Source organism: Hippopotamus amphibius, chromosome 1 (assembly GCF_030028045.1).
Source record: "Hippopotamus amphibius kiboko isolate mHipAmp2 chromosome 1, mHipAmp2.hap2, whole genome shotgun sequence".
In the NCBI taxonomy this organism is placed as follows: domain Eukaryota; kingdom Metazoa; phylum Chordata; class Mammalia; order Artiodactyla; family Hippopotamidae; genus Hippopotamus; species Hippopotamus amphibius.
This window is the reverse complement of record NC_080186.1, coordinates 152,645,812-152,666,014: the sequence shown is the minus strand read 5'-3', so window position 1 is coordinate 152,666,014 and position 20,203 is coordinate 152,645,812. Positions and strand designations below refer to the sequence as shown.

Here is a 20,203-nt window from a genome sequence, read left to right as displayed (position 1 = left end):
TAGTTGTAGCATGTGGGATCTAGTTCCCTGACCAGGGATTAAACCTGGGCCCTCTGCATTGGGAACATGGAGTCTTAGTCTCTGGACCACGAGGGAAGTCCCCCGACACCCAGTCTTGATGGGAAGATGCCCCAGGGGGAGCAGCCAAGATCCAGAGGCAGGTATCTGTGCAGATGTCTTCCTGGACACCCTGTCACAAGGTGGCCTTATGTCTAACCCCAGTTGCATGCATGCTGCAGAATGCAGAAGCTGGAATTTGAGATGGTCAGGGGAGGAATGTCTTAGGTAGTAGAAAAGTTGGAGGAGAATTCAGGGGGTTGGAGTGGAGACAATCAAATAGCAGTAAATGTCAGTGAAATAAATAAAGGAATGAATGAAGAAACGAATGAATAAAGGTCCTCTGCCAGTAGAAGCAATATTGTCTCCCAGGCCTCAGAAGCAGAGCATTAGCTCCCTGGGCTCAAGCCTTATCAGTTTTATTAGGTGCCTAGAGTAGAAAAGAGATATCCGTAGAAAACCACAGGGTTAAGCTCAGTGATTCTCACTTCTTAAATTTTACCCCAGCATGCATGTCAGAGAACATAGGCTCACTCCTCTATGTGTGCCCAGTTTAACAGCTGTGGCATGGATGAGAGAAGCTGCAGGGGCCATATGCCTGCTGGAGATCTTTTCTACCCACATCAGAATGAGAGTATTCAACTGTCAGGATTGTGGCAGTTATAAGTGAAAGAGAGGTGACCCAAAGTCACCCCCCAAAAAGGAATTTATTGAGTCCCATAACTGGAAAAGTGGCATTCAGGTTAAGTTTGATCCAGCAGCACCATCTCTCAACTCAGCTTTCCTTTATTGGGACTCCATTCTCGTACAGGTTCTTCCCAGTGAATGGAAAAAATGGCCACAAGGCCGCTCATGGATCAGCTTAGGAACTGCAATAGGAGGAGAGCATTTCTTTTCCAATAGCAGTAGCTAACATCCTGGGGCTGACTCTCATTGTCTGGATCGGGGGGTATGTTTTCAGCCCTGAGCCAGTCATGATGCATGGAAATGTGGCTCTCTGCTAGTCCAGGACTGGGTCACAGGCCCACCTCTGGAGCAAGAGTGTATATGTAGGTTCAGCACCACTCACCCATGAGGTCCAGGAAGGTATTGTTCTCCAGAGAGATTGTGGAGGGATAAAAACCCTTGTACCCATTGAATCGTTCCACTTTACATTAAAAACCAAATCATTCTTCAGGTTGGGATTTTAAAATAGGATTAGTAACTAATTACCTACCATACCTTTCACCAGTGTCCATAACCACACAGAGGAGACCTGCTGATGTCCAGTGCTTCCCCCAATAGCTGACATGATTGCCAGTCGTGATGGTGAGGCTGTGGGGCCAGCTCTAAGCAAGGCATCTGTGTTGAGCAGTTTCTTGGCTGTAGGGGAAAATGGATGCTGCTGTGACCACGTTCTACTCACAGGGACACTATAATCTATGAGAAGGGTTTGACATATGTAGTAATGTGACTAGGCTCTGGGTACCCCTGTCTCCCAATCATCACTAAATTGGAAATAATCTGAGTTTGAATAGAAGGTTCTGTCTACACAATGAAAGATTTGATCAGCTACCACCTGTGATCAGTTGGTAATGACTGTCGAGTACTGTGTTCAAGAGTAGAAATCTATGCTCAGGCTGAGTGGGAAAGAGGCCTGTGATTGATCAGCAGTGTCTGCCATGGGCAAAGGTATTGAAAGTGGTGGCATGTTTGTTGTGTGGTAGACATTCCTGTACTTTTTTTTTTTTTTAGCTCTCTCACTGTAGATATGAATCAGCAGAACAAATGAAGGGAACCTCAGGGCTCAAAAGAGAAGCAAATGCAAAATGGGGACTTGCCTGGGAGGTACATTGCAACTTATGCTGCTGGCTGTGTGTCCTTGTGGAATTCATTTTCCCTGTTGAAGTTCGCTTTTCTCATCTACAGATTGGGACAAATGATCCCGTCCTGTGGACCAAGCAAGCCTGTTATGAGGATCAAATGAAGTAATAAATGTGAGATCATTTTATCATACTTATAATAACAGCAAGCAGTTAAATGACACTTTTTATGGGCCAGGCACTGTTCTAAGTGCTTTACTTATATCCTCATTAAATCCTTAAAATAACTCTATGAAGTAGCTACTATTGTTATCCTCATTTTATAAGAAATGATATTGAGGTACAGACATTGTCACATGCTCAAAATCACATAACTCTGGGAGCAGGTTCAGACCCAGGCAGCCTGGTTCTGGTGTCACTGCTTTGAATCCCTTTATTATACATTACGATGCTTCTCCCTGTAAACTGTAAAGTGCAGTGCACCTGAAAGGGATTATCTAAAGCAGTACCTCTAATTCTTTTTTTGCTCAGGAAACGCCTCACTTGTCTACTCTTTCATGAAGACCCACGGAGGTTGCTGTGGTCTGTGTGTCAACTCTTCACGGCTCAATGGCACCTTTTTGAGACCTTGTGGGGGTTAAGAAGGGAAAGCAGTGTAAATCTAAGGGTCTGCCCCGATCTCCAGTCATACTTCCTGGGTTCATCTCCTGGCTGTACGACTTCCTAGCTGGGTGACCTTGAGCAAGTTACCTAACCTCTCTGTAGATAGGGATAATAGTCGTACTGTGTAGGATTATTGTGGGGAGTAAATGAGATAATATAAGGGCTGTGCTTGGTAACATATTAAATACTCAGTATGGGTGATGGGAGGTGGGGTACAGAGGTTAGCGGGACGTGAAATGGTGGGCATGGGTTGCCCAGGTCAGCTCTAAGCAAATTCTCCCCTCCTAAGTGAGAACTACCACCCCACCCTCAGCCTCCAGACTTTGGATTCAGTGACCCCTCTGGGTGTGCCTCTTTCCTCACCCCTGCGTGTCTCTGCCAGCTCTTCCTGCTACACTCGCTCAGCCGGCAGCTGTAACTACAATGAAAGGAGCACAACTGGAAGAGATTCTGATTCTAGGATGAGGCATCTGGAAGGGTACACGTGCCCTTGTTTTTGGACCTGATTTGCTTTCCTGTCAGTCACTCTGGGTACATTCCCTTCTGTTGGGAGCAGGTCTCAGTGACCCTACCTGTGCAGTGGGACCTGGCACTCTGTGGGCAATGTGTGACATATACAGATTCCTGGGCTGGGGCAGGAATCTGGACAGCGCTGGTTGCATCATCACTTGGAATCTTGTTTAAAATGTAGATTCCTGCGTCTCCCCCAGAGATGGGTTCGGGGCCTCTGGGACAGGGCCCAGGAAACTTCATTTTTACAAGCTTCCCCGGGAGATTCTGCAGCAGGTGGTCAGAGACCCAAACTTTGAGAAATATGGAGTTCATAAGAAAATCCTTTGATCTATTAGGTTTCGTCTTAACTCCCCTTTCTTAGCCACCCCACTTTCGACTCTTGGGGGAGGTGAAGGACTCTGCAGGAACCCTCCCTCTCCCCCCACCCCCCCCACCCCCAAATCCCGCTTAAAAGTTTCTAGAGATGACCCTCTGCTTCTTTGTGAGCTCCCCATTCCTGGAGGTGTGCAAGGGGCTCCTGAGCCTACCTGCTTGGATTGGGGCTGGTGAGCTGGCTAAATGCACATCTCCTGGTGCTGAGGTTCTGGGATTTCATTGCCCGGAGAGGCTAGTCTTTTATAGCAAAAGTCAGTTTCTGCAGAATGAGTGGCAATTAGCTAATATTAGAGCTGGAAGGGAGTTTTATTTTTTCACTGTAGGACTTTTCTCCCCTGCAGATGCTCTTAACCGAAGGCCCAAGGAGTAAAGGAGACAAGGAGAGCTATTCTCATTGGCCTGGTGTCTGGCAGCCCCTTCCCCGTTTTACAGCCTTTTACAGATTAAGATAATGGGGGACCATATCCCAGTGCCTTGTGGTTTTTCTGTTTAAATATAAAAGGATAATCAATAAAAGTTTCACTTATTCAACAAACATGGGCTGAATGAGCACCTGCTGGCCCCAGGGGACTGCAGGACACACATCATAATCCCCTGGGCTTGGATTCGAAGCTTCCCCCTGGGGAAGTGATACTGAAGCCACAGAGGGATGTAAGCTGGGCAGATGGTGTCCTCAGGCAAGACTTGGGAGGGCAGGGTTTTGACGAGAACAGAGTGACCCTGCTAGGAAAGGGGGCGTGGGTGGAGTGGTGCAAGGTAGAACACCATGTGCAAAGGTGCTGAGGTGGGACCACTCGGGGTGTCTGGAGTGAAGGGTGGGGAGGGGCAGGGCAGCAGGCTGTAAAATGGGAATTAGCAAATAGGCCTGGCATGGAGAGTCCTTTCAGCTCTCCTGAGGGAGATTTCTGATCCTTCAGGGATGGGATAGGCCCAGGGAGAGGCAGAATTCTTCCTTCTTGGGACCTCTAAGATGCGGGGTCCCCACCCCTTCACTCTTCACAGCAGCTCCTCAGAGGAAAGGGTCAAAGAAAGGCCAGGACCACCTCCCAGCATGAATTCATCCCACTCTGGGGATGGAGTGGGGGTGTGACTAGGAGTCCGAGTGTCATTTAAGGAATGTGATTTTATGGAGACACTGGCCCTGGAGAGCTGGGGTCGAATCCTGGCTGGCTGCACTACTTTTGCCTGTCTGTTCCAGCCTTTGTGACTGAGTTTTCCCATCTGCAAAGTGGACCATTAATTTCTACCATGAGGATTGATGTGAGGCTTAAAGAATATGCTGACGAAGGATAAGAACTAGAATGGAACACAGACTTGCTTCCTAGTCATATTGATTCATTAAGGCATCTGCATTCTTGGGTGCTTGAGTCCCCTTTGCAGTTTGCGGGCCTCTGTATAAATCCCAGCAAAGAGGAAATCGCTGCCTTCATTCTTCCTTGTATGAGAAGAAAATGTGACTTATACCCATTGGTATCTTGGATCTGCCCTTGGGGCCCCAAAAAAGAAGTTCATGTGTCTTCTCCTTGACCTTCAGAGATGTGCAGATAAAACAACAGTGACCACAGCCTTGGGACCAGACATCCAATCAGAGCCCAGGTCACTGGGTTTGGTGGTGGGTGTGTCCTCCATCCCTCTGGACCTTCCTGCCCTTGCAGTTGTGGTTGCTGGTCGTGGGACTCCCCTACCCCCCGAAAAAGCCTGAGGGGGCAGCTGCTGTTGCCTGCTCTTTCCTCTTTGCCTTCCTAAGAACTGGGTAGAGAAGGTAGGGAAGCTCTTCTTGGGCAGGGGAGTGGTTTCTGCCTGCCAGGAGGAGCCCCTGACTCATAGGAGATGTTTTCCTGTCAGAAGGGAGAAGTGGTTCTATCAACAAGTCCAGGGGAAGGACAGAAGGAAGTTGGTTCATTCGAGCATCCTCTGTCTTCCAAAAATTCCATTGCACTGTTAATAACAGTTTAAGTAGCCCATTGTTTGAAAGAATGCCCTTGCACTGCCTCACTTGGCACCCATGCAACAAATGTGGGGAGGACAGGTCACACCCTGGTTTCCTTATGCTTCAGACACATCTCATCCAGCAGCCTATGCATTCTGGAGTCTAGTGCAGAGCCTGTGGTAGCCAAAATCATTATCACAGGGACCAGGCACTGCTGTTCCCCAAACAAGTCTCCTACAGAGTCTACTGATTGTTGTCTTAGATAGAGCCTTCAGCTTTGAGAGCTGGTTGACCAGTCCACTGCAGATTAGAGATGGTACCTAAGCAGAGAGGGGTGGAACTTGTTGAAGACAGAAGACTCACAGCAGGAAGACGTGTCAGCCAAGCACCCAACTGCCAAGAGGAGATGACTGCGAAGGGCAGAGACCGACGGCTCTGAGGACCCCAGGGCCCCGAGGGGAGGGGCGGCCCTGTGTCAGGGCAAAGGACCCCCTGGAGGTCCCAGGGGTCAGCTAACTAACACCCTGAGGGTCACATCCAATCACTGCCTATTTTTGTAAATAAAATTTTATTGGAAACCAGCCATGCTTACTTGTTCACATGTCTGTGGCTGCTTGTACACAACTCCAGGGCTGAGTAGTTCACTGTATGGCTCAAAAATCTAAAATATTTACTCTCTGGCCCTTTACAGAAAAAGGTTGCCAACCAACCTCTGATGATTTGAGCTATCAAGGAAGGGTTAAAATTCAGCCTGGGGACTTCCCTGGCGGTCCAGTGGTTAAGACCCCATGCTTTCACTGCAGGGGGCACGGATTCAAGCCTTGGTTGGGGAACTAGGATCCCCCATGCCTCGCTGCACAGCCAAAAAAAAAAATCAGTCTGTATTAGAGTGAGACCAGAAGGAGTGAAGTCTCTTGGAGGAGGACTTCCAGACAGGCTGGCTGATGGTGTTATCCCTCATGTGTTGGTGCTTTAATGAATGGAAAAGGTTTCAGATCATCTGGATTTCACAGAATTCTAAAATGTTAAGGGGAAGAAGGGCGTTCGTGTCTAGTTTGACTCTTGTACATCCATATGGGGAAACTGAGGCCCGGGGAGGCAAGGGGACTTCCTTGGGAGCATATGGTGGCAGCTCTCAGTGTCAAGCCCAGGCCAGAACACTTTGTTCTGATTTGCTGTTTTGTGACTGGCACACATTCTCGTGGGCGTGCACACACACGCAAAATCCTCTAAGCAGTAAAACGGCAAAGAGGTGTGTTTGCCTCTAAAGAGCAGTTGCTCATTTTGTCTTTTTTTGTGTCCGTTGCCTTTGCATCAGGAGAAGAGGGGGCAAGGATTTCTCCTTTGCCCTATATGAGGAGGCTGTTGTCCCAGCCAGGCCCATCCCACGGCAACAGGGCTACAATGGAAACAGGGAGTTCTGTTGAAGGCAAGCTCCCGCACAACAGCTGCCTCCCGCCCACTGCTGCGGATGGAGCGTTGTCTGCCGGACACCTGCCCTTCCTGCTGTAACCAGATTGGAGTGCGGGCTCCAGGGGAGCGCGCTCCTGGAGTGGGTCCTTCGTGGGGGTCACTGCCTCCCCGATGTGTGCGACCTGTGCACACCTCCTGGGGTCTGGGCCATGCGGAGTTTGCCAGGGGCAGCTTGATGCAGTCAGGGGGGCAGTCAGAGACTCCTGCTCTGAGCCTCAGTTTCTTCCACTGGAAAATAGGAGAGTTAGAGCCAGGTCTATCTAAAAGCCTCTTTCACTCTGTTGTTGTTTTGTAATTCTGGCACCTGTGCCTCCCTTGTTGAGGCTCTGAAACAAAAACGGTTTTGTTCTTATTCTAGCATGGAGGTTAAGTGTTACGGCTTAGGGAGTCAGATTTCCCGGGTTCCCATCCCAGCTCAACTACTTATTTAGCTGTGCGTCTCCAAGGGAAGTTAGCAAACCTCTCTGGGCCTCAAGTTTCCTCATCTGTGAAATGGAGCTAAAAGGGAACCTAATCCACAGGGTACCTGCAGCTAGTGTTTGGTTAAAGCATAAGGAGGAGGGTTAGACTGAACGGCTGTCAAGGTCTTTTCCTGCCTGGGGTTCTATGGTTCTGACTGCTAGATCTCCAGCCTCTCAGGTAGGTCACCCCCCTGCTCCAGTGTAGACTGGGGAATTTCCTAAGCAGGGGACACTCCCCAGCTCTGGGAAGCTGATCTAGAGATTAGAGGCCCGGAAAAGGCAGTTGAGGAGAAAGGAACCATGGGGAATTTCCAGGGCACTGCAGGCAAATGTGAGTCCAGGTGTGGGTGCCACGTCCCTGCCAGCCATCTTCCCTAGGCAAGGGAACAGCCTCTGAGCAGGATGAGGTCACAGCATCGTGAGGCCTAGGATGCTATCACTTCAGCCCTACACCCCTGCATCTTTCTGTACAAGCATCCTTCCCTTGTCTTCTCTTTGGGGATGACTTTTGGAGAGGATGGGGGAGAGGGAAGGGGTCATTTTTTTTAAAGAGTATGATGCAGTGATAAAGAATCTGACTTTGGAGTCAGACAGTACTCAACCAGCAGGGGAGCCTCATTGAGCCTCCTCATTTGCCTCCTCTGTAAAAGGGAAGGAATAGTAGCTGTAAGGATTGCATGTCAAATGCATGCCAAGAGCTCAGCCCATTTTCCCACACAAAATAAGCTCGCTCAGAAAAATCTACAGGGTGCCTACTATGTGCCAACATAGAATAGGAAGCAAGAGAGACTAATCCCCAGCAATCAGGAGCTTCCATTCACATGGGGGTGGACAGATAATAAACGCATCAACAGAGCAGACGAGTTTATTTCAGACAGTGATGTGGGTCATGAAGAAGTTAGACATAGCCATGTGATGGAGAGTGTGCCAGAGTGGAGAGGGCTGGCCACTTTATTGTTAGTGGTCAGGGAAGTCCTCTCTGAAGAGGTGACATTTGGTTTAAGTGTCAGGAAGGAGCAAGCCATGCAAAAATGGCTTGTGCAAAGGCCCTAGGGCAGTGACTCCTTAGAATGCCAGGATGCTGGGGGCATGGTGAGCAAGGCAGGAAGTAGCCAGAAGGATGCTGGCAACATAGGTAAGGGCCTTCTAAGCCATGAATGTTTGGATTTCTTTCTAAGTGCAGTAGGAGAATCTTTGGGGAGTTTTGAGTAGGGAGTGGGTGACGTGATCTGATTTACATTTCTTAAAGATTATTTGGGGCTACTGTGTGGAGGATGAACTTGGGATGGGATGAACAAATATGGAAGTGGAGTCCTGTTAGGCAGCATTGTAAAAGCCTAGGTAGGAGGTGGTGAGAGTATGGGCTAGTGTGGTGACAGCAGAGATGGAAAGAAGAGTACTGTGTTTTGGAGAAGGAATGGACAGGACTGGGTGATGGATTGAATGTGGGGGTGAGGGAAAGAGGAATCCCAAGTTTTCTTCTGAGCAGCTGGGTAAAGCGTTTGCCATTTATTGACACTGGGAAAACTGAAGAGAAACTGGCTTGGGTGCAAATAGAATTCCCTTTGGACATAGGTTGAGATGCCAATAAACCACCCAGTGGAGATGTCAAGGAGGCAGAATTTGAAAGGGCTCCTTTGCAGAGTGGTCGAGGACACAGCTAATACATGGAAGGACACAGCTTGTTTTGAGCTGAGATAGCCTGAGTGCATATCTAGCTGAGGCTTAACCCTCTTCCAGCCCTAAGCTTCTGGATTAACTTTAAGAGCTTCCCTCACTCACCTAACAGCTTTGCATGACCCACATCCCTCCCTGAGCCCCTGATGGGTGCAGGGCTGCTCAGACCCCTCCCCTAGAGGACTCCAAATGGCACGCAGGCAGAACCTTGGTCCTGTTGTGTCTGGGGACAGAGTTTGGTGTAGCTGGCACCAGCTACCCTGAAGAACATTTACAGAGCGTGCCAGGCACTGTGTAGAATGCTTTACAACTGAGCTGCTTAACCCCAAGGGATAGAATTCAGAAGTCTGTGAACTTGGATGGAAGAAAAATTACATCTTTATTTTTGCTAACCTCCAAGTGAAATTTAGCATTTCCTCCCATTATGAATGTAGGTGACAAACTGTAAAAGTATTAGTGGTGCCTGGGACTTTGTCTCCAATGGAAATCACAGATATTTTCATATCACATTATAGTCATTTCAGATATCTAAAAATATTTATACTCATGGCTACTTTGAAATTACTGGTGGCTATTACACTAGACCTTATTATTTAGTATAGTACTAAGGATGCATGCTGTATTACTATAACACAAATTTACTCTTTTTAATATTTTATATATATATTTTTAAGAACTTTTATTGAGATCCAGTTAACATACAATAATCTGCATATATTTAGAGTGTACAATTTGGTGTCCCAATCTCCCAGTTCATTCCCCCCCAACCCTTCCCGCTTTCCCCAGTTGGTGTCCATATGTTTGTTCTCTACAGCTGTGTCTCTATTTCTGCCTTGCAGACCAGTTGATTTGTACCATTTTTCTATATTCCGCATTTTAAAATATTTTATAAATGCATTTTGATGTTGTTGATTTCCTTAATAATCCTATGTTTTATTTTATGCATTCATAAACATTCTGAGAAGACGTTTATAGGCTTCACTAGATTGCCAGTGGGACCCATGACTCAAAAAAGGTTAAGGACTCCTGCTTTACAAGTATGATCTTATCATTCCCATTTTAGAAGCTAAGGCTCAGAGAGGTTGAGTATCTTGACCAGGGTCACACAGCTGATTGAGTGGCTGGGCCCAAATTAATGCAGATCTTTCTGATCCCACAGTCAGTTCTTAACAGTCCCGTCGCTGCCTCCAAAGTAGCCCTGTCAGCTAAACCTACAACCAATTTAAACAGAATCCACAGTACAAAAATCACTCTTATTTTATCTGAAAAAAATTAATACTGCTTTTACATTCTAGTCCCTAGCATACCCTTGTTTTTTATACTAGAAAAAAGTTTCCCTTACCAGTGAAATGATTTAGCTTTCTATTATGCCAGATCTTGGGAGGGAAATGGAATTCTTAGAAGAGGCACCATGCCTTGCCTATTCCTTTGAGTATTTCTCAGTTCACAGCTGTGCCCCCAGTGGGTATGTGATCAGAGGCAAAGAAGCATGGCCTCGGCTCAGTGATTCTCATGCTGCCTTGTAGGCTGACAGCCCCTGAGACAGTGAGAAAACTAAGGCCTCTGGTCACTGGGGTGGCTATGGTCCCATAGCTCTAGCTAATGGAGTTCTGGTTCTGGCTCTCTTCCCCTGCTGCAGCCTTGGTCTAGTTCCAGTATCACTTAACTTGGCTGTGTGATCTCAAGCACATTACTTACATCCCTGTTCCTCATCTGTAAAATGGACTGGATAGTGTCTGCCTGTCTTTGGTTGGGCAGGATCAGTGAGGTGGCTGTAAAGTGCGTGGCACAAAAGAGAGGCTCAGCAAAGGTGGCGATTATCATTGGCCAAAGGTTACCAAGTTCTCCTTGGTCTTCAGGCAGGGGTGGGTGCTGAGGAGGGCAGGGACCTCCTTGCTGCATGAGAGGTGAGATGGGACCACCACCAAGCTCCCACCAAGGCCAAGAGCCAAGTCTGATCTAGGGGTCCAGGCTCAGCCACAGCACAGAGCTTTCTGGGTGATCAGTCAGGAGTGGGGCGTGGGGGACAGATTCCCTGCCTCTCATCCCTGTCTCTGTCCCTTCCTCAGAGCCCCAGCACCAGATTGGTGGCTTTATTTCATGTGCCTCTGTATTTAATAAGCAGGACTGTGATGAGGTTTGGTGACCTCAGGGCCCAAATGGACTGTCTGCTGGCATAAGTGGTGCTTGAGTCATTTCCCAGGGATGTGCGCTGGGCAGGTTTCCAGGGGCTGAATTTACCCTCTGATTCTCTGCTTTCCTCTTCTCCCCACCCCTAAGCTCCATTTTAGAGTTTCCAACTTCCTTGGCTTCAGGAGGCCATGGACCAAGATAGAAAGCAAAATAGTTATTCATTCACCAGGCCTCTCCACACCCCTACCTCAGCAGAGGCTCAGGCTCAGTGTTGGGAAAGACCCCAGAGGTTCACGACGCTGACCCAGGCCCTGGGGCTCCTGCCTGATGGGGGACTCCTGTGGATACATGCACATTGAGGACGCAGGCTCAGTGGCCTCAGTGCCCTGAGAGATGTGGACAGAACGTGGTAGGGATGCAAAGGAGGGATGAGGGGGAGGGGGGTAATCAGGGCGGGCTCCATGGAGGAGGCGGTATGTGAATTGGCCTTTTAAGGATGGATTGAAGCATGTATATGACTAAATAAAAAGAAAAACCTTTGAAGAGTAAAGAAGGACATAACATAGAAAATATTCTCTGACATCCTTTATCCCCAATCAACTCCCTATTCCTTATTCCCCCTAAGCCCCTGACCCAACTCTTGACACTTTCTTTTGTGTCCTTCTAGCAATAATCTGTGAATATATGAACCACCTATCCATCTTTCTATCCATCCATCATTTAAAAGAAAAATACAAACATGATCATAAAACTTCCCCTTTTCTCCTAACAGCCCAGCTTGACGACCTTCCCATAGCAGTGCACGTGGGGGCGGGTGGCTGTGACTCATGACGTGAGAACACTGATGGTCCTTGCAGGTGGCTGGAAGGGCACGGGCGAGATGAGAAACCACGAAGTATGTATGAAGACCTTCGGCTGGCGAGTGAGGGAAGCAGCATTGCTGAGTGGTTAGGAGCCCAGGCTGACCATTGGATTCAGAAGCTCTGGGGTCGAAAACCACTTCCAGCTCTTTCCAGCTGTGTGACCCTGGGCTAGTTTCTTCACCTCTCTGAGTTTCAATTTCCCCATCTTCCCAATGGAACTAATACTACCTCCCTTTGAGACTGTTTGGGGACTTTCACTACCACTCACAGAGGTACCCAATAAACAAGAACAGCTGCCTGTTTTTGCTGTCGTCGGGGTTGTGTGTCAGATGGGGCCCTGACAGGTAGGGCCAGGTGCATGTTGGGTGTTTCTGGAGCGATATTTGGAGAGAGGATCTGATTGATCTGAAGCTTAAAATAGCCTAGAAGTGCAAGAACAACAATAAATAAATGGGTTCCGGATGCTTTTAAATCTTGGCATTTCCTGATCTCAGCTCAGCTGGTCCAGACAGCTTCATCAGCGTTTACTGCCGAGGCTGGCGGCGCACGCCTCCCCTGGCTATAGCCCAAAGCTGCTTTCAAGAAAATCAGATCTAGAAACGTTTGGATCTCTGGCGCCGGTCCTGCAGGTCAGGGGTGGAGGTTGAGGATCAGGCAGCCGTGGGGTTTTTCCTGTGTGTGTATAGAAAGTTAAAGCCTAGGGGATAAGGTGAGAGGGAAGGTGGGACTTCCTAGGATGGTGGGGGTGAGATGATTGCCAGAGAATGGGGTTATTCACTTACTCTCCTTGTTTATTAAGCACTTACTATGTGCCAGTGCCAGTGATACATCGGTGAGCATTGACAAAATGCCCATGCGAGTAAATTACCAACTGTGATAAGCTCGGAAGGCTCAGGACCTCCAGAAGGTCGGGAGAGGGTGCGACTGGGCTCCTTGTGTGGTCTGCGTGGCTCAAGGAAAGCTTCCTCGAGGAGATAAAGAGTGAAGGGTACATATGAGATAACTAGGCAAAGCATCTATGTGTGGGGTGATGTTCCAGGCAGAGGGAACAGCACATGCAAAGGTCCTATGGGGGAAGAGATCCTGGCAAGTGCCAGGGGTGGAGAGAAGGCCAGTGGGGTGGAAAGTCGGGGAGTGGGTTAATGCTAGGAAATCATTCCGGACAGGTAGATAGAAGCCGGATCACGCAGAATGTTGCAGGCCTTCTGAAGGGTTTTGGTCTCTATGGGGAAGGAGTCGGGGTCAAGCAGGATTTTAAACAGGGTCCAGTAGGGTGAGATCTGCACCTTGAGAACTTCATTGTGGCTGCTCTGTGTGTAGCATCCTGGAGGGGGCTGGGGTGGAAGCAGGAAGCTGTGGCTGCCAGTAAGTTGTGAGTTAATGGTGACGTGGACTGGGTCAGTCTGAGCTTGAAGGGGTTAATGCAATGATTGGGTATAGAGGAAGTTCTAGAAGCCCAGAAGGCTGCCTCTGTTCTAGCAGTTGCTTCAGGTCTCCTGTGTAATACTCTCAGGAATGGCCATTATCTTTTGAGCACTTACTTTGCACCAGACACAATGCCAGCCCTTCTCATTAAATCCTCATAAGAACCCTAAGGCTATTATTACTATCTCCCATTTTACAGAGGCCCAGAGAGGTTAAATCCCTCTGCCAAAGTCACACAGCTCAGTCCCCCCATTGTCCAGCTGCTCTGGATTGACAGTCCCTTGGATCAGTGTCTTCCAGCCAAGTTTGACCCTTCTCAGGGCTCAGCCTGAGCCCCCGGCTTCTGTCTGGCTGCTCCAGTGACCCTTGGCATTGTATCCACGCTGGCCACAAGAGCTGATTAAGAGCTGGGCTGGAAAGGCAGTGTGTGAGCTGAGGGGACACAACCCAGTGGCCCTTGCTTCTCCATCCTCAGCCTTTTGGCTTCTGACGTGAGCTGAAACGGCTGTCTCTGGGTTTCACATGTCATCTGCCTCTTGGGGATTCAGATGGTCTCTGCTGCTTGTTTTTATTTTGCTTCTTTATTTCCTCTACTCTCCTCCATTCCCTTCGCTCCCACCCTGTCCACATCTGTTGCTGCCCCATGGGGGTCTTTTCCTCGCCTCCCAGATGTGCAGGAATGGAAGCAGAGGCCTTCTTCCTTCTGGCCTTTCAGGAAGGAAAGACACTAGCAATTTGGGCAGCTGTTACCTGCCGGGCACTGGGCTAGGCTATTGGCATGTGTGATCTTACGTAACGCTCACAGCAGTCCTGTGAGGTGTACACATTATTATCTCTACTCTGCAGATGCAGATGCTGGGGCTCAAAGGATTTAGGTGCTGAACCAAAGGTCACATGCTACAATTGGTCTGCTGATTTAAAACTTTTTGTTTCCCAAACTTTAATGTGCCTACAAATCACCTAGGGATCTTATTAAAATGCAGGTTCTGATTCAGGAGGATTCAGCATGAGATTCTGCAGAGCTGAACAAGCTCCAGGTCCAGCTGTTGCTGCTGGTTCATGGACCTCACTTTGAGTAGCGGAGTGAGGAGCTAGCGCATCTCCCACATGCCCTCCCACGGCACCATGGCAGACACACACCATGTGACGTGACCCTCAGTGATCATCTCCTCCATCTCCACTGTCTTTCCCCCCTGTTAGGGATTGCTTATGGGGCACCTGAGGCTTTCCTGCCATGTCCAGGGCATCACAGGCTGACCCTGCATGTCCCGAAGCTCCAGCTGTTTGACCATGGTCTCCAAGCCTGGCCAGTTTTGGAATATAGGGAAACTGAGGCTTAGGGAAGTGGAGGGATTCATCCAAGGTTCCCATAGCAGAGTTCAAGGTTGTGGCTCCTAATCAGTGATACTGTTGCTTCAACTAAGTCAGAGTTCTGGAAATTCTCGTCCTGTTCTTCTCTTAAACTTGCTCTGCGATTTTAGGCAAGTTACTTCCCCTCTCTGAACCTCAGCTTCCCCATCAGAAAAATGGCTTAACCTTTGCCCTGTTGTGAGCATCAAATGGGAGAATGTCTAGTTTACAGGCATAAAAGATTTTTATGAGCCCCAAGATCCCTAATCCTGGCAGGGTGGAAGGGACCTAGTAGGTCAGAGAAGTGGGTTCAGGTGGCACTCACATGCAGGGGTAACGGGAACATCACTCCCTGAAAGATCTCACTGTTCTCTCTTGGAGAGCTCCCCACTTTCTGCCTGTCTCCCTGCAGGCTGGGGTGATAACCAAGTATTGTCAGATGGTGTCCCTTTCCTCGCTCAAGTGCCTGTTATTCCCTTGTTAGGGCCCTGACTCTGGTTGGAGCCAGTGGCAATATCTCCCTGTGGGCTGCCTCCCTGTTACTTAAGAAGAAGGGAATGGAAAGGTATGATTTGTTTGACAAAAATTCACTTTACGTGCCCGGAGAACACACTTCTACGTGAGGCAGACTCACCCGTGGCTGGGGGCATGGGGCACGTGAGTGAGGGGGCCCTCGCTGACCATATGACCAGGGAGGGCCTGCTGGGGCCAGAGAGACTCTATTTCCCACCAGCTTTATCAGGGAGCCCATGGGTCTGGGTTTCTCATCATCTGACCACTGTGAAATCTGTTTCCTTAAGGGAATAAATGGATGCAGAAGGACAGCCCCCTCCCCCCGCCTCCGCACGCCAGGAAAGGCGGGTGCGTGAGAGGGAGACCTTACAGGCCTCACAGCAGTGTGAGGCAGAGATGCCTAAACTGACCTGGGAAACCAGAGCTCTCCTCCCCCAGCCTGCCTCTACTCATCCCACGAAGATTTATTGAGCACCTACTCTGTGCCAGCCACTGTTCCAGGCACTGGGATTCAACAGAGGACAAGCCTGGACCACTGCCCTCGTGCAGCTGGTGTTCTGGAGCAGAGACAGACAGTCCCTGGGTTCAGGCTGTGGATAACACACAGGGACGTAATCCACGGTGACCGGGGGGGTGGCGGTTGGGGAAGGCCTCTCTCACTGAGATCCAGTGCCGGGTAAGTGGCCTAGGACCAGGCAGGACGTGTCCTAGGTGGAGACCCAGAGCTGAGAGAGTTTTGTTCCCGGAGAAGAAGAAGGCTGCTGTGTCTGCCGGCTCGGGAGGGCCCAGGAAGTGGTGGGAGAGGAGGCAGGCCCAGGCTGCGCCAGGCCTCACAGCCCTGATGAGGACGTTGCGTTTCGCCAAGGGCGGTGACAAGTCCGGGAAGGCTTGTAAGCAGCAGAGTGAGCGACGGGCCCAGCCTCAGCTGTGCCTCCCGCTGCCTGGGGATGGTGGTTGAGCCCCGGTGTTGGCTCTCTCTTCTGTGGTCTGCACAGCAGCTTGTTACCTGGGCTTCCTGAGCCCATGAAGACTCTCACACGTTCACAGTATGCTTGGTAAAGTCATGTTACCTCCTTGAGCCTCAGCTGCTTCATCTGTAAAATGGGGAAATACCCACTTTGCTGCACTCTGAGTGGTGGATACCACATACTTGGGAAGTGGCTTCTTAGTCTGAGGATTCAAATGAACACGGTAGAGCCTTTACATTGCCGATGAAGGAGCATGTATGAATAAAATAGGTATATGTGTGGGTATGGGAAAATATAGGATTCCCGTGCAAAATGTCATGTCGTATTTCTAATATGTAAGAAAGAAACAGAAATTTGGCTTTTTATGTATTTGGTTTCTGCCAGGCTCATAACGTTGAATTCACTCAGGTTAAATAGGAGTGGGACGGGTTCCCACTATATGGTTTTTAGTTAATAAACATGGAAGACCTAAGGAATCAACTCCCTCACAATCCCTCCCACTTCAAAGCCCAGGGCGCTGGCGGGCTGCGGGGGTGGAGAGCGTGCAGGGGGTTCCCCAGGGAGCCCAGCGTGGGAACCACAGGACCAGATGGGCTGTGAGGCCCCTCCCAGCTCCCACGCTGTGCAGCAGCCGCAGCAGGGGCAGCTGTGGGTTGAGCGTTGCTGAGTCATCTCTCCCTCCGCGGGTTGTATGTATTGGCTGACAGGCCGAGGCGGGTGTGTTGGTGGCGGAGCCCTGACCCGGGTTCTTGGGAAGCTGACTTCAGCGGCCCACCGGGCTGGGGGATCCTCGGCCACTCTCTGCTCCTCCACCCACCCCACGGTCCCCTCTCTGCTCGAGCCCCCGGGAGCCGGCCACCTCGGGGCTGCCCTTCGGGGTAGGGGCGATGCTCCACCGGCTCCCTGGCACGGCGGCAAGGCTGCCGTCAGCCGCGGGCAGCGTGGGGCGGGAGACGCGGGCTGGCACCTTGCTGGCCCGATGGGCGTGACATTTCCTCAGATGCCACAAAGAGGCCGCCTGACCTTCACTCTCATGCCAGGACCCTCTTTCTGCCTCTTTCTGGGTTATTTATAACAGTGTTAACAGGCAAAAGGGCTTCTAAGCCGAGCCCTGGCCCAGCTCCCTCCGTGTCTCCTGCCAGCCATGGCAGGAGACACATAAATAGAACCAAAGAACGTGGACACTATAGGACCCCAGAGAACACCTCCAGGAGTGTGCCGGGTACTTTATTTTAGGACTCTGGGACTTTAAAATGTCATTTTTATTTTATTGTGGTAAAATATATATAACAAAATTGGCCATTTTTAAGTGTACAATTTAGTGGCATTAAGTACATTCATGATTTTGTACAAATGTCACCATTGTCCATTTCCAGGCACTTCTTTATGCATCTCACACCTGAGGATGGCTGACACATGTCAGTCCTTCCCCTGCCCTTGGGCATATTCTCGTTTTGAGAGAACCCTACAAAATGTGACGGGAAAGGAAAGCACCTGTTAGGTTATGATCCTGCAGGGTGATTAAGGAGTTGGGAGTCTCCCCTTTCAGCTGTGTGGAATGGGCGCTTTCCCAGGGCTAGCTGCAGCCCTCTGCCTTCCTTCCTGTTCAGTAAAGGCATGGGAGTGGGAGGGGAGATCCTGCTTGCTGGGAGAGCCGTAAATCTGCCGTAACCTCTTTTCTTAAGCAAAACCTATTCATTTAGCAAACTCCTTTCATTATAAGTCAGGCAGGTGTGTTGCAACTCACCTCGAAGCTGAATGCTGCTCTCCATTGTGATGGACCATTTACTACCTTTGATAAAAATGTAATAACAGTTCCTTACATACAGCCAGCACTTTAGAGTTTTCCCCAAACACTTTCCCATCCCAAATGCCTCACTGGACAGGACTGGGACAGTTCCACAGCTACCCTCGGGTCATGGGCTCCATTGTAGAGATGTGGAAACTGAGGCCCAGAGTTGGAAGGGGTCTAGGACAGGATCTGATCTCATTTCAGTCACCTGAACATACAGTAACTCTTTTACCCTCGTTCCACCCAGGTGGGGATTAGGTGAGGCAAAGGAGACACTTGGCTCGGGCACAGAATTTAAGGAGATGCCAAAAAGCTCAGTAATCAAGATAACTCATATTTTAATGTAATATTTAAATATGTTGCAATAGTTAATGGTAGTTAATATGTTAATAGTCTATTCCAAAATACTCATTTTGAACACAATACCCCATTAAATAACGGCAGGAAGAATGCCATGCAGAGCCAAAAAGTCACCTGAAGCAAAAGGAAAAATCAGTACCACTGACCTTGTCTTTATTTAGAATTTTGATACTTTGCTCAAATTTTGATAGTTTGCTCAAATCATGAATTTGGGGGGGGGATTAATTTTGATTGTCTTCACAATGTTGCATTAAGTATGATCTGTCTTGATTGCTGAGTTTTTTGGTGCCCAAGGCCAGTACTTCCCTCACCTCAGCCTAATCCCGGCCCTGATTCCATCTTCCAATGTCTGTGCACTCCTGTAACAGAGGACCCCCCCCCCCGCCCCCGGGTCTCCAGGCCTCAAGTTGTATGCCAAGGCCTTTCAACCACTGCAGAGGGTGGCATTTGATCCCTGCAGTCTATTTTTGTGCCTGCCCTTCAGCGACTGATAAAATGTTGCTCTGGGTAGAGCTGATGTGTTGAAATGGTGAGTGTCAATGTCAGGTGGTTTGTGTGATCATGTATCTTCATTCTTGACCTCTCAAAGGGGCCTGAAACCGGGAAAGAAAAGGAGCTCTTGGCACTTTTGCCCCTACAGAGTTGGACACAACTCAGAATCATTGTCGGGTAACTGAGGCTGCCAGGCAATTTGGCCTCTTCTTGGGACTATATGGAAAAAGTGTCCATATTGCATTCTCGTGCTCTTGTACACCACCCTTTACAGTTTGCAGGGCATTTCCACATGGATCTTGTTTTGTTTACTGAGCAGTTACTGTATGCTGAGCGTTGTGCTGGGCGCTGGGGAAACAGTGGGGAACAAGACAGACAGCGCCTCTTCTCACATGGAACTCCTAGCTGGGGGAGGTGACAATACACGAGTAGATACACGAAAAACAGCAAGAGTTCTAGAGGGATGCTGGTGATGCTTGCACAACAGTGTGAGTACACTTAATGCCACTGAGCTGCCCAGTTAAAAATGGTTAAAATGTAAACTTTTAGATGTGTATTTTACCACAATTTAAGAAAATGCTGGCGAAGGGGGGAGGGGACATCAGAGAGTGAAAAGTGCTAATTGAGGGACTTGGAGCAAGTGATGGGAGAGAAATGGGCGGCCTCTTTAAGACACAGTGGTCAGCAAGGCTCATCTCAGAGGGATACTTAATCTGTGATGGGGCTGATAAGAAAGGACCAACCATGCACAGATGAAAGAGAGGAGGCATCCCAAGCCGAGGGAGCTGCCAGCACAGAGGCCCCAGGGTAGAAACTCAAGCTGCACTACAGTTCCATGAGGGAGGCTGGTCCCTGGAGATGGAAAGAGGCTAGGGGACTCCCTGCAACTAGCAAGTGATGAGCCAGGGCCAGCTCTGCCTCAGCCAGTCTCAACAGCAGGTGGATACCTGCACACGCCTGGCAGTTTACAAAGCGCTTTTCCTGGCGCTCTCCTTTGAATTCAAGAGGCCCTTGAATTCAAGTGCATAAAATTGACAGCAATTGTAGGTGAACACTGTGTGCGAACGACACTGCCCCTGAAACCCCTTCCCTCACTCAGTCACTCGTGTCACAGAATAGACTTCACCCTTTTACTGTTTTAAAATAAACAAAAGCACCACATTCCTGGACCAGAGCCAGCCTGTGCCAGCTGACAGGTGCCAGGATCTGTGCGGCCACGGTGGGGAGGGGGGATCGCTGACAGCGCCCTCTGAGCCCTTGGTGCCAGCCACCTGCCAGGACATCCAGGAGCTGCTCCACCCCAGGTAACCTGGCCCTGGCACAGCTCTAAGAGACTTCGGGGATCTCTGTTGGATA

The 20,203-nt window shown here is 49.4% G+C and overlaps 1 protein-coding gene across 6 annotated transcripts in view; it reads left to right on the top strand.

Moving 5' to 3' along the window:
- PPARGC1B (PPARG coactivator 1 beta) overlaps positions 1–20,203 on the top strand; it is a 116,420-nt gene that overhangs the window by 47,829 nt on the left and 48,388 nt on the right. Inside the window, exons 2-4 of one of the 6 annotated variants that reach the window (XR_009053153.1) lie at positions 1,792–1,884; positions 1,966–2,033; positions 2,391–5,943. The exons of 3 other annotated variants lie outside the window; for them this stretch is intronic. The gene's annotated coding sequence lies outside the window, so the exon portion shown is untranslated. Of the gene's footprint in view, positions 1–1,791; positions 1,885–1,965; positions 2,034–2,390; positions 5,944–20,203 lie in introns of those variants that run through there. 2 more of the 6 variants (XR_009053152.1, XR_009053151.1) reach the window with 2 other exon arrangements.